The sequence below is a fragment of the Phacochoerus africanus genome, chromosome 1 (assembly GCF_016906955.1).
Source record: "Phacochoerus africanus isolate WHEZ1 chromosome 1, ROS_Pafr_v1, whole genome shotgun sequence".
Taxonomy (NCBI): domain Eukaryota; kingdom Metazoa; phylum Chordata; class Mammalia; order Artiodactyla; family Suidae; genus Phacochoerus; species Phacochoerus africanus.
In genome coordinates, this window is record NC_062544.1 from 95,682,697 (window position 1) to 95,692,584 (window position 9,888).

Here is a 9,888-nt window from a genome sequence, read left to right on the forward strand (position 1 = left end):
TATACTTTTCTGTGTGTGTTTGTATCGATGTATTTTTTATTTTTCAGTGCTCAAACTGATTTCTCAAAGGGAACTGTCATCTTTCAAGTCCTATCTCACACTAGATTCCCAGGAATCTAAACTGCCTTGTTAGATAACCTAAGTAGATTTGACACAGAAATGCCTTTCCCATTCCTTCCAGCTGCTCTTCACCATGCCCACTTCCCATGTGTAACACACCTGTACCTTCTCCAGTCTAATCCTGATGCTTCCTCCATCATTTTCCTTTTTGATTTCTCCTTTGTGTTTTTAAAATACATCACTGCTCCTCATAACTTAATTCAAACCCTAGGGTAGAACAAGATGTTGTAAATCCCAGTCTGTCTTGACATCAAACTGAAACTATCTTGGTCTATATTATGAAGAATATTTGTATTGATTTACATAAAATTGTCCACCTGTCTTCAAGGATTTTTCATGACAAAGTGTAATTCGAACTTCTTTTCTCTCTTTCTGTCTTTATTTTTCCATCTTATTATTTTGATGATGCCCATCCTAGCAGGTTTGGCTTCTCTCAGAAATTCCTAGAAGAATGGATTTCAGGAAATGTCTTGAACCACAGAAGAGTGTACTTAAGATCTAACTAGTGTGTCTTGGACCTTGCCCTGTGTCGGGGGTTGTACCATGAGTCCATATCCAGAATTTCCTTTCCTCCCTACATCAACAGCACAAAATGGATATTCTTTATGTTTTTTCTCTCCACTATAGATGAAGAGGCTATGAGAGAAATATTTGCCATGATGAGAGAGGGGTAGTTAATCCAAATTCATCTGAAATGCAAACCTCAACTGGGTTGAGCAGAGGTGATCATGGGTCTTCTAAGTCATGAAAGATGCCACTCATCTCCCAGCTAGGCTTCTCAAGGGCATGTTGCCCTTCCTTCCTCTCCACTATCAGCCTCAGGAATAGCCCTTTCCCTCTTCCCCTTGACCCTGCTGTTCTCTTTGTGCACAGAAGCTGCACAAAAGGTCTTTTGTGGCCAAGGCAGTTTTTTCCTTCTTATGGAAGGATCTCAGACTAGTTTGAAGACTTGATGTGAAAATAAACAGACACTACCAGCTGGAAGTAGGCTTGGACTGAGGTTCCAAAATCGGCAAGGCATGACAATGGCACCAAACTTAGCCCCTGAGAGAAAGTGAAACTGGGGAAAGGCCACCTGGTAAGTTCACGTACTGGGAATTTCCAAAAGGCTGGACATACAATTCAGAGTCCCTGGTGAAAGCCACTGTCCAGATGAGTGGGAGACCAAGGATGAGGATGCTAGCTTGGTCATTATGAGTTTGCTCAGAACACCTGGAGAGTTGGGGCTCCAATGAAAGTCATGAAATCTTGCCTCTATGAGCCACCTCTTAAGCCTTGATTCCACTGGTCTGAAAGGTTTGCTGCCTACAGGAAAGGGAGTCATGGCTTCTCCTCTGCCACCTGCCTTACTGACTCTTTGTAGGGACAAGAGTAACCACTGGACCCTGACCTATCCTTGTAGCATGTGACACAGGGAGGCAGGGATGGGAAAACATGGCCATGAGAGCCTTAGGAAGTTAGACTCTGATGATGCCACTTTCTTACAGTGTGGCCCTGAAAAGATTGGCTCATGTGTTCCGAGCTTATTTCCCCTTTCACCTGAGTGGAGATAACATCTAGCCTCATTCTTGTGAGGGTTGGAGCTAACATACTACCTAACCATCATATGGACGAATGTCAACTGTAGGTTAATATGGAAGATCATATGCAATGGAAATACTGGGAGAAACACAGAGGTATGACTTTTTTAAAGAATACAGGAGGAAGTCCAAACACTCAGGAAACAGGGAAGAGAGATCAGCTCTTCCCAAGTCCAAACAAAGCTCTGTTTTTCACTTTTTCTTCAGTGGCCTCAGGAGTAGGAAGAGAGAGTTGATTGAGAAAGGGCATGTTCTACTTCCTGCCTCAGTCCCCACCTCTGTGTCCACCTCCACGCCCTCTTAGGTATCTAAGGCCACTGAAGTTCTGTACTCAGGCTCAACAGGACTGGCCCCAAATTTGGAGAATGGAGACTTCTTCTGTTTGTTTATTCTATTTTTCACCTTCACTCATTAAGCAAATATTTATTGGACAGCTCCTTTCCCATAGATATATCATGTGAGTGGCAGATGTCATTTAAAATTTTCTAATTAATTCCAATGTGAAATTGACTAACGTTCAACAAAATTCAAAATGCAAGTAAAATTAATTTTAATAACATGTTTCAGTTAATCTAATATATATATCAAAAATATTTTACCATGTAATAACTATTAAAATATTAAGACAGTTTACATTTTATTGTGGTAAGTCTTTGAAGAGTAGGTATGTATTTCATACTTACAGCACATCTCAATTCAGGCTCAGTGCATTTCAAATACACAACAGCCATGTGTGGCAAGTGGCTTGGATATTGTATAGCACAGGTAGGGTGGGTTCTAGGCCTTAGACTAAGTGCTGGGGATACAAAGGTGTGTTCCTGTCCTAACTGAGCATATAGTCTGATCACAAGCAGCTGTTAGATGGATCAGGGAGGAAGAGAATCAGCACGTGTGAAAGTCCAGAGGTAAGAGAGCATGGTGAGCTTTGGAATGGAATACTTTCTGTCTCAGGAGAAAAGGGAGGCCAAGGCAAATTGAAAGAGGAGGCTGCCAAGGTAACCAGAAGGCAACAATGAAGGTCCTTGGGTCACTGAAAATGTAGAGTTGATCTTAAAACCCATGGAGACCACCAAAGGGTTTTAATCAGATTTACACTTATGAAAGGTGGTGTAGAAGGATTGGAGTGGGTTGATCAAGGGTATGGAAGTCGTTTTGGAGGCTGCCACAGGAACATGGTCAGAGCTGATGTTCTGGAGTGGGATGAAGGAAGTAGAAGGCAATGCCTGGGAGTTGGCGGCTGACTAGCTGCAGGGAGTAAGGTGAGGGGGAGTCACCCAGGATGACGAGGCTCCTGGATCGTCCCTACAGGATGGATGGTGGGCTGTTCACTGTGAAAGGTGCAGCAGCAGGAGAGTCAGGAGGGGTCCTGGGCTTAGGGAGATGTGTGATGATGAATGTCTAGTTCAAATAGCACCAATGAGAACACAGAGGCTCATTCAGAAGGCGCTGAGGACGAGAGTCTCTTTGCAAAGTTGTAATAGGGTAAAGGGAAATCAGCAGTGGCTAGGGAAGCACTCTGACATCAGTGACCACAGAAAGCCATTGCCACCACTGTAGGTCTAAAGGTCAAAGAGAAAGATGATTTCCAGGACTTGCTTTACCCATGGGAAAGAGTCACTTAGCGAGCTTTATGACCTCAGGTGGAAAATTGTGGACTTGTCAAATTATATCCTGGCAGAGAGGAAACTGGGGGAATAAAGATTGCAACCTTCTCTGAGTCCTGACCAGGGACTGATTAAACTCCCCTAGAACTCAGAAGATCAGGGAAATCGTTGATGAAAGTTCACAGGGAGCCCAGAGCAGAGTGAAGAAGGGTAGAGAGTGTGTTTGGAGGGAAAAGTGAACTATCCAGCACCAAACATCCAGGTGGAACATACAGCAAGCTGTTGCCTATGCGGGTCTGGAACTCAGAAGGGTCAATTGGGTTGAAGCTGTGGCTAGAGGAGTTAGTGGTTTTAGGGTGGAAATGCAGTCCATGAGAGTGGATGACATCGCCTAAGAAGAGCCTGTGAAGTAAGGACAGAGCCCTGAGGACCAGCAGCATCCATGGTAGTAGAAACTCTCTCCTGACTGGGCCTCTGCTGCCCCCTTGGAAACTGACTAGGGAGCTGCTAGCACATGGGTCTGCTAAGTTTTTTAAAAGACCCTTTTAGGTTATGAATCGAACTGCTTATAAGTCATTGACTTCAGAAAAGTGGCCAGTTGGTGATTATTTTTAATGTTTTTGCTGTATGGTTTTCAGGCTTTCCATCCTTATTACTTCCTTAAATGCCTAATCACCACTCCTGGTAGTGACTTGCTCCCTGCTAATGATGTGTACTTTCTGCATCCGTATTTTGTTTTTTTCCATAAGATCCCATCATTGAGTTTTGCACTTCAGACTGGCAGGTAAGCAGGCAGGGTGTGGTTCTTTAGTTGCTGGAACTCCCTAAGAGGAAATGGAGATGGAAACATGAATTTGGGGAATGAAAACATTACAGGAAATGAATATTTTATAGAAGAGACGGCAAAGATGGAAAGGATGAGAAAGAATGAGAGAGAAGAGCAATTCAAAAGTTAGTTGTCAGCTGAATAAGAGGCTAGAATCTCAATGAGAAAGAGGCAGGAAATTTGTATAAGAGAAATGGCCTTTGATGGTAAGGATAAGGGGCTTGCTGTGCAAAAAAACTGAGCCTTTAGGAGCACGTTGGGGTGGGCATCCTGGTGTTGCTGCAGTGTTTGCATTGTAGGTCAAGAAACTACATTGCAAGCTGAGAAACACGAATACCTAAGTGAAGAGTTCAGGGCCCGAACTGGGATTTTCAATGGGGTCCTAGTGATGGAAGGGAAACTGAGAATCAGAACCTGAGCAGAAGCCTAGGTAGTGAAGTTTCTTAGAGTTTAATGATGGAGGTTAGAGAGTGAGGCTGCTGCCTGCTGCTCACACCCTCACATGGGTGTCAGTCCACTGTGGGCACACTGGTGTACGTTTCCATCCTGTCTCTGCATGGCTGAGGGCACAGTCTGGCATTAGACTAGAGGCCTTACTGGGAGGAAAGAATTTCCCTCTATCCTTCTAGGTTCTTCTGGCTGGCCTAAGAATTAAATGGACATGAGACATGATCAACAGGAGAAAATCAAAGCTTAATAACCTGAGTACCTGGGAGAGACCCAGGAATAACTGCATAACTCACCCACATGGCTGAAGCGCCCACCTTAGATGCCATCTTCAGCTAAAGACAAAAGAGGATGCGGAGAGCAGGTTTGGGACTTCAGAGGGGAGGAAGGCAGTGCACATGGGGATGGGAAAGGGAATGTTCGGTAAACAAATGTTTGCTGGACGAGCAAAGACAATGGGACACTGAGTTCACTCTGATCCTTAGACCCTGCCTAGAGTTTCCTCACCCCATCCAGTGTGTATTCTTTGTAGGTATTACTGGGGATAGGTCCATTCCAAAGACAGGCCTTTATCTAAATTCTTTTAGGCAGTGATGGGGAGATAAAAAGATAAACTTGAGTCTTTTTCTTAAAAACTCTCAGCCCAGCTTAATCTCCAGGCCAGAGAGACACAATTTGTGACAAATCCAGTTCCCTTACAGCTTCTACTCATTAGCAAGTGCAAACAATCTGTTGCCTTCTTACCTTGGATTCTAAAACAGGGTCACTAGTGCTGAAAGAAAGGTAGGTGGAGTGCTGTGGGGTCAGTGGAGAGAAGTACCACCCAAGCCTGGTGGAACCTTGAAAGACAGGAGGATTTGGTTTGGTACAGGGTGGAAAGGTGACAGGCAGGGGCAGCATATGGAAAAGCTCAGTGCTATGTGGAGCTATCGATGAGGAAAATCAGGCTCTATAAAGAACAGAATTTTGTGTCACTTATTCTAGGATTTAAAATCTCACAAAACCAATACATCTTTAATGTCGTTCTTCTGTCATTGAGTAAGCAAGTACAGTTGTCCCTCTCTATCCATGGGAAGTTGATTCCAGGACACTTTTAAATACCAAAATCCATGGATGCTCATGTCCATATACAAAATGATGTGTAGTGCAGTGGGTTTAGAATCTGACTGCAGTGGCTTAGGTCACTACTTAGGTGCAGGTTAGATCCCCGGCCCAGCACAGTGGTTTAAAGGATCCCAGAGTTCCCGTCGTGGCACAGTGGTTAACGAATCCGACTAGGAACCATGAGGTTGCGGGTTCAGTCCCTGCCCTTGCTCAGTGGGTTAACGATCTGGCGTTGCCGTGAGCTGTGGTGTAGGTTGCAGACGTGGCTCGGATCCCGCGTTGCTGTGGCTGTGGCTTAGGCCGGTGGCTACAGCTCCGATTCAACCCCTAGCCTGGGAATCTCCATATGCTGCGGGAGCGGCCCAAGAAATAGCAACAACAACAACAACAACAACAACAAAGACAAAAAAGACAAAAAAAAAAAAATAAAATAAAATAAAGGATCCCATGTTGCTGTAGCTGTGGCTCGGATTCAGTTCCTGGCCTGGGAACTTCCATATGCTTTGAGTGCAGCCATAATAAAAAAAGATCATGTGGTATTTGCATATAGCCTCCCATATACTTGAAATCATCTCTAGATGACTTATACTGCCTAATGCAATGTAAATGTCATGTAAGTAGTTGCTGGTGTAGCAAGTTCAAGTTTTGCTTTTTAGAACTTTTTGAATTTTTGTTTTTTAAAATATTCTCCATCCACAGTTGGATGAGTCTGTGGATGTGGAACCCACGGATATGGAGGGCTGACTGTACCACAAACTTACATGTTGTCAGCATCTCTCTCAGTCAGTGTTCTTGGACTTGCTAACTCATGTCCATATTATAAAGGCCACAATAATGGGAATTATAGGGGGCTATAGAAAGGCTCACAGGAGGGGCAATGTAGTCTAGCTTTGAAGAGTCAATGGCAGTTTCCTATGAAAGTGACATCTAAAGTACGTCTGAGAGGCAGCTAGGTGAAGAGGGTGGAGGGGAGATGGAGAAGAGTTTCCCAATCCCAGTGAGGTAGATCTTAAACATGGCTTCAATTCTTTCCCTCTCTGGATGAATCAGACCTGTTACCAATTTTGCAGGGTCCCCACTCCCCAGCTCTGGCTCAGCCACATGACTTGCTCTGGCTAATGGGGTTTTAGCAGACCTGATGCACGCAAGGCTTGAGGAGGTATTGTTTCATTTCTGCTGGCCCTCTTCCTATACTCTGCCATCATGAGAACCTGCCCAGGTGAGGGAGCTGGAGGGTGAGAGCCAGGGCACCAGGTCCATCTGCTCTAGGGACTTGCTGTGGCCATCCTGGGTCAACCATGGCCAGTCTGGATCAGCAGAGCCACCTACCTAAGAGGCAGGAGAAGTAAACACATATTGTTGCAGCCATTAAGGTTTTGTGCTTGTTTTGTTATGCAGCTTCACTGTGGTAGCAGGTAACTGATATAGGCTTGTGGGGACAATGAATGTGGTATTTAAATCACCGAGAGGAGTTCAAACGGTAACTATCCCCATTTATTTTCTTGATATATTGTCTCCGGGGTGCGTGAAGCAGTTTAGAAATAGTTCCCATTCTATGATCAATACCAACAGAAGGCAATTGAAGAGTCTTGAGGCAAATTCTGCTGTGGGTCCTACTGACCTTCGTCAAGGAAATTGAAGCAACCTTAGAAGAATTTATAGCTAACAAGCCAGAGATAGTGATGGAGGAAGAGTTGAATAGATTAGTTATTTAGCGTCTCTGAGTAAAGATTTATAAACAATCAATAGGACTCTCTTTTGTTGTTTCTCCAGAATATCTGGGACTATCAGATATCCCATTTAAACTGGAATCTATCAAGTGATGAAAGCCCAGGAAAAGTAAGGCAATTAATAACCTACTCCTGTGTTAGCACTTTTCTTTCTGACCTAAGCATTAGAGCTAATACTCAGTCCAGACTCTAACTTGCATCAGAAACACATAAGAGGCTGGTTAGAATTGCATTGGGCCCCAGCCTGAGAGCCTCTGGTTATGTTGGCTGAGGCCAAGCTTGAGGACCACTGTTTCCAAGACTTGAGGGTTACTTTTCTGTGTCAACTTGGGTAGACTGTGGTGCTCAGCTGTTCGGTCCAGATGCTGTGCTCAACACCTAAATCAGTAAACTCTGAATAAAACAGATTTCCCTCCATACTGTGGGTGAGCTTCATCTGATCACTTGGATGCCTTGCAAGAAAATTCTAGGTTTCCAGAAGGAATTCTGCTTGAGGACTGTAACACAGAAATCCTGACCAAGTTTTCAGCCTGTAGGCCAGAAATTTGGACTTAAGGATGCAACATCCACTCTTAGGTGAATTGCCAGCCTGCTAGCCTGCCCTACAAATTTCCAACTCGCCAGTCCCCACAGTCATTGAGTCAGTTCCTTAAAATAGATCCTTCTCTTTCTGTCTCTCTTTCTAAAGAACCTATTGGTTGTTGTTGTTGTTATTACTATTATTATTTTGAAGAACCGTGACTAAATAGTGGCACTATAACAGTTTTCTGAAAAATAAACAAACAAAAGCTACAGCCCTGCAGATGTTGGACTCTTCACCCAGATTGCCTTTTCCTGCTTTTTCATCATCTGGAAGCCTCCTAAACCAGAAGAAGACCCATCTCGAATATCTCATGTTGGATGAAACTTTCCCACCCCCCTTTGGAGTCAGTTTCCTTGTTTGGTAGGCTGCACTGTGGTTGCATTATGAACTGTGGTTCACCATAGATGAGGTTCTAGAAGGTTAGCTATCATTCCAACCTTATCTGCACTATAAAGTTGTTCATGAGTCCTAGCCAATAGTTAGCATTCAGTAAATATTTTGAATGAATAATTGAATGAAATTATGGCTTCTGTTCTTAATTAAATTAAATTAAATTAAATTAAAATTTATTAATGTACCAAAGGAATATGAAAATAAAGAACTACAGTTAACCCTAAGAAATACTGTAAATGCAAACATATGTTTCCACCTTACCAAGCTCACCAAAAACCTATAAGGACAGTAGCTGCCAGATCAGTAAATGAGCTGCTATAATGACAATAGAACTAGCCTCCTGACTGTGCATGAACATTGGTCATATAATCGTAGGCTTATTTATCCATTCCCCAAGCATTTATTGAGGGCCTACTGTGTATCTGGCATTGTGTCAGGTGGTATCTATATTACTTATCACTCATGATGGCACTTTTCTTCAGTGTTCTTAAGACATTTTCACAAGCACTATTAAGACAGTGTATTTTCACACATTTGGAAAATTAAACTTTTTTTTACATTTTAGAAATTAAAAGAAAATTAAGCAAATGACACTAGAATTAGAAAGAATGAACAATTCATTAGGCAAGAAGAATATTAAGTAGAAATTGGGAATCTCTTTCCTATGTTAATATGCACTTGAGCTTAATTGGCTAAGTTTTGAATATAGGATGATGAGTTGAGTTGCTAAAACAATTCACACACCTTTTATATACTTAATAAAATCCAAGAGTCTGGGATGCATTTGTGTTGCAGACAATTTATCTGTAGGAGTCAGTGAGTTGAATAATAGAAAGGGATAATAGGAAATCAGTGGCTGAGAAACCTATAAAGTAAATTAACGCGTGCCTTACTTTATTAATTTATAACAATAATGTAATGGATAAATCAATGAGGAGTACTTTGAGAGAAAGGGAGAGAGGGAAGAGTTCCTCCCTTCTGCAATGTGCTGAAATCATTTCCTCTACAGAGGAAATGTTGGCCAGAGGTAAACATTGCTCTCAGCACAGAGGGGAAGCCCACAGTGTAACCTAGTCTGTGGGTGCTTTGCTCTGTCCTTGGGCCTTTTTGATCTTTAGAGAGCTTCCTTTGACACCCAAATGCTAGTACCTGCATCTCTTTGCCTGGAGACTTTTTTCTAAAGCCTCCGCTTGTCTGTATCCCCTGCCCCTCAGCAGTTCTCAACCAAGAATGAATAGCAGTTGGTGAATCAGTACCCTAGCTCCCTAGTTCCTTGGGTGGTATAACTCCTAGGTTTTATTTTACATAGTATCCCGGCATTTCCACAAAGGATCAAGCTCCATTTTTTTCTAAGAGAAAACTGGCTTGATGGGCTGCCTTCTCTTCCCTGTGTCACTTCCCACTTTCTTAGTAATGCTTCCTGCATCTCCCAAATGAATGCTTGCACTTGAATCTGTGCTTAGAGTTGGCTTCTGGGAAAACCCAAACTAAGATAGTCACA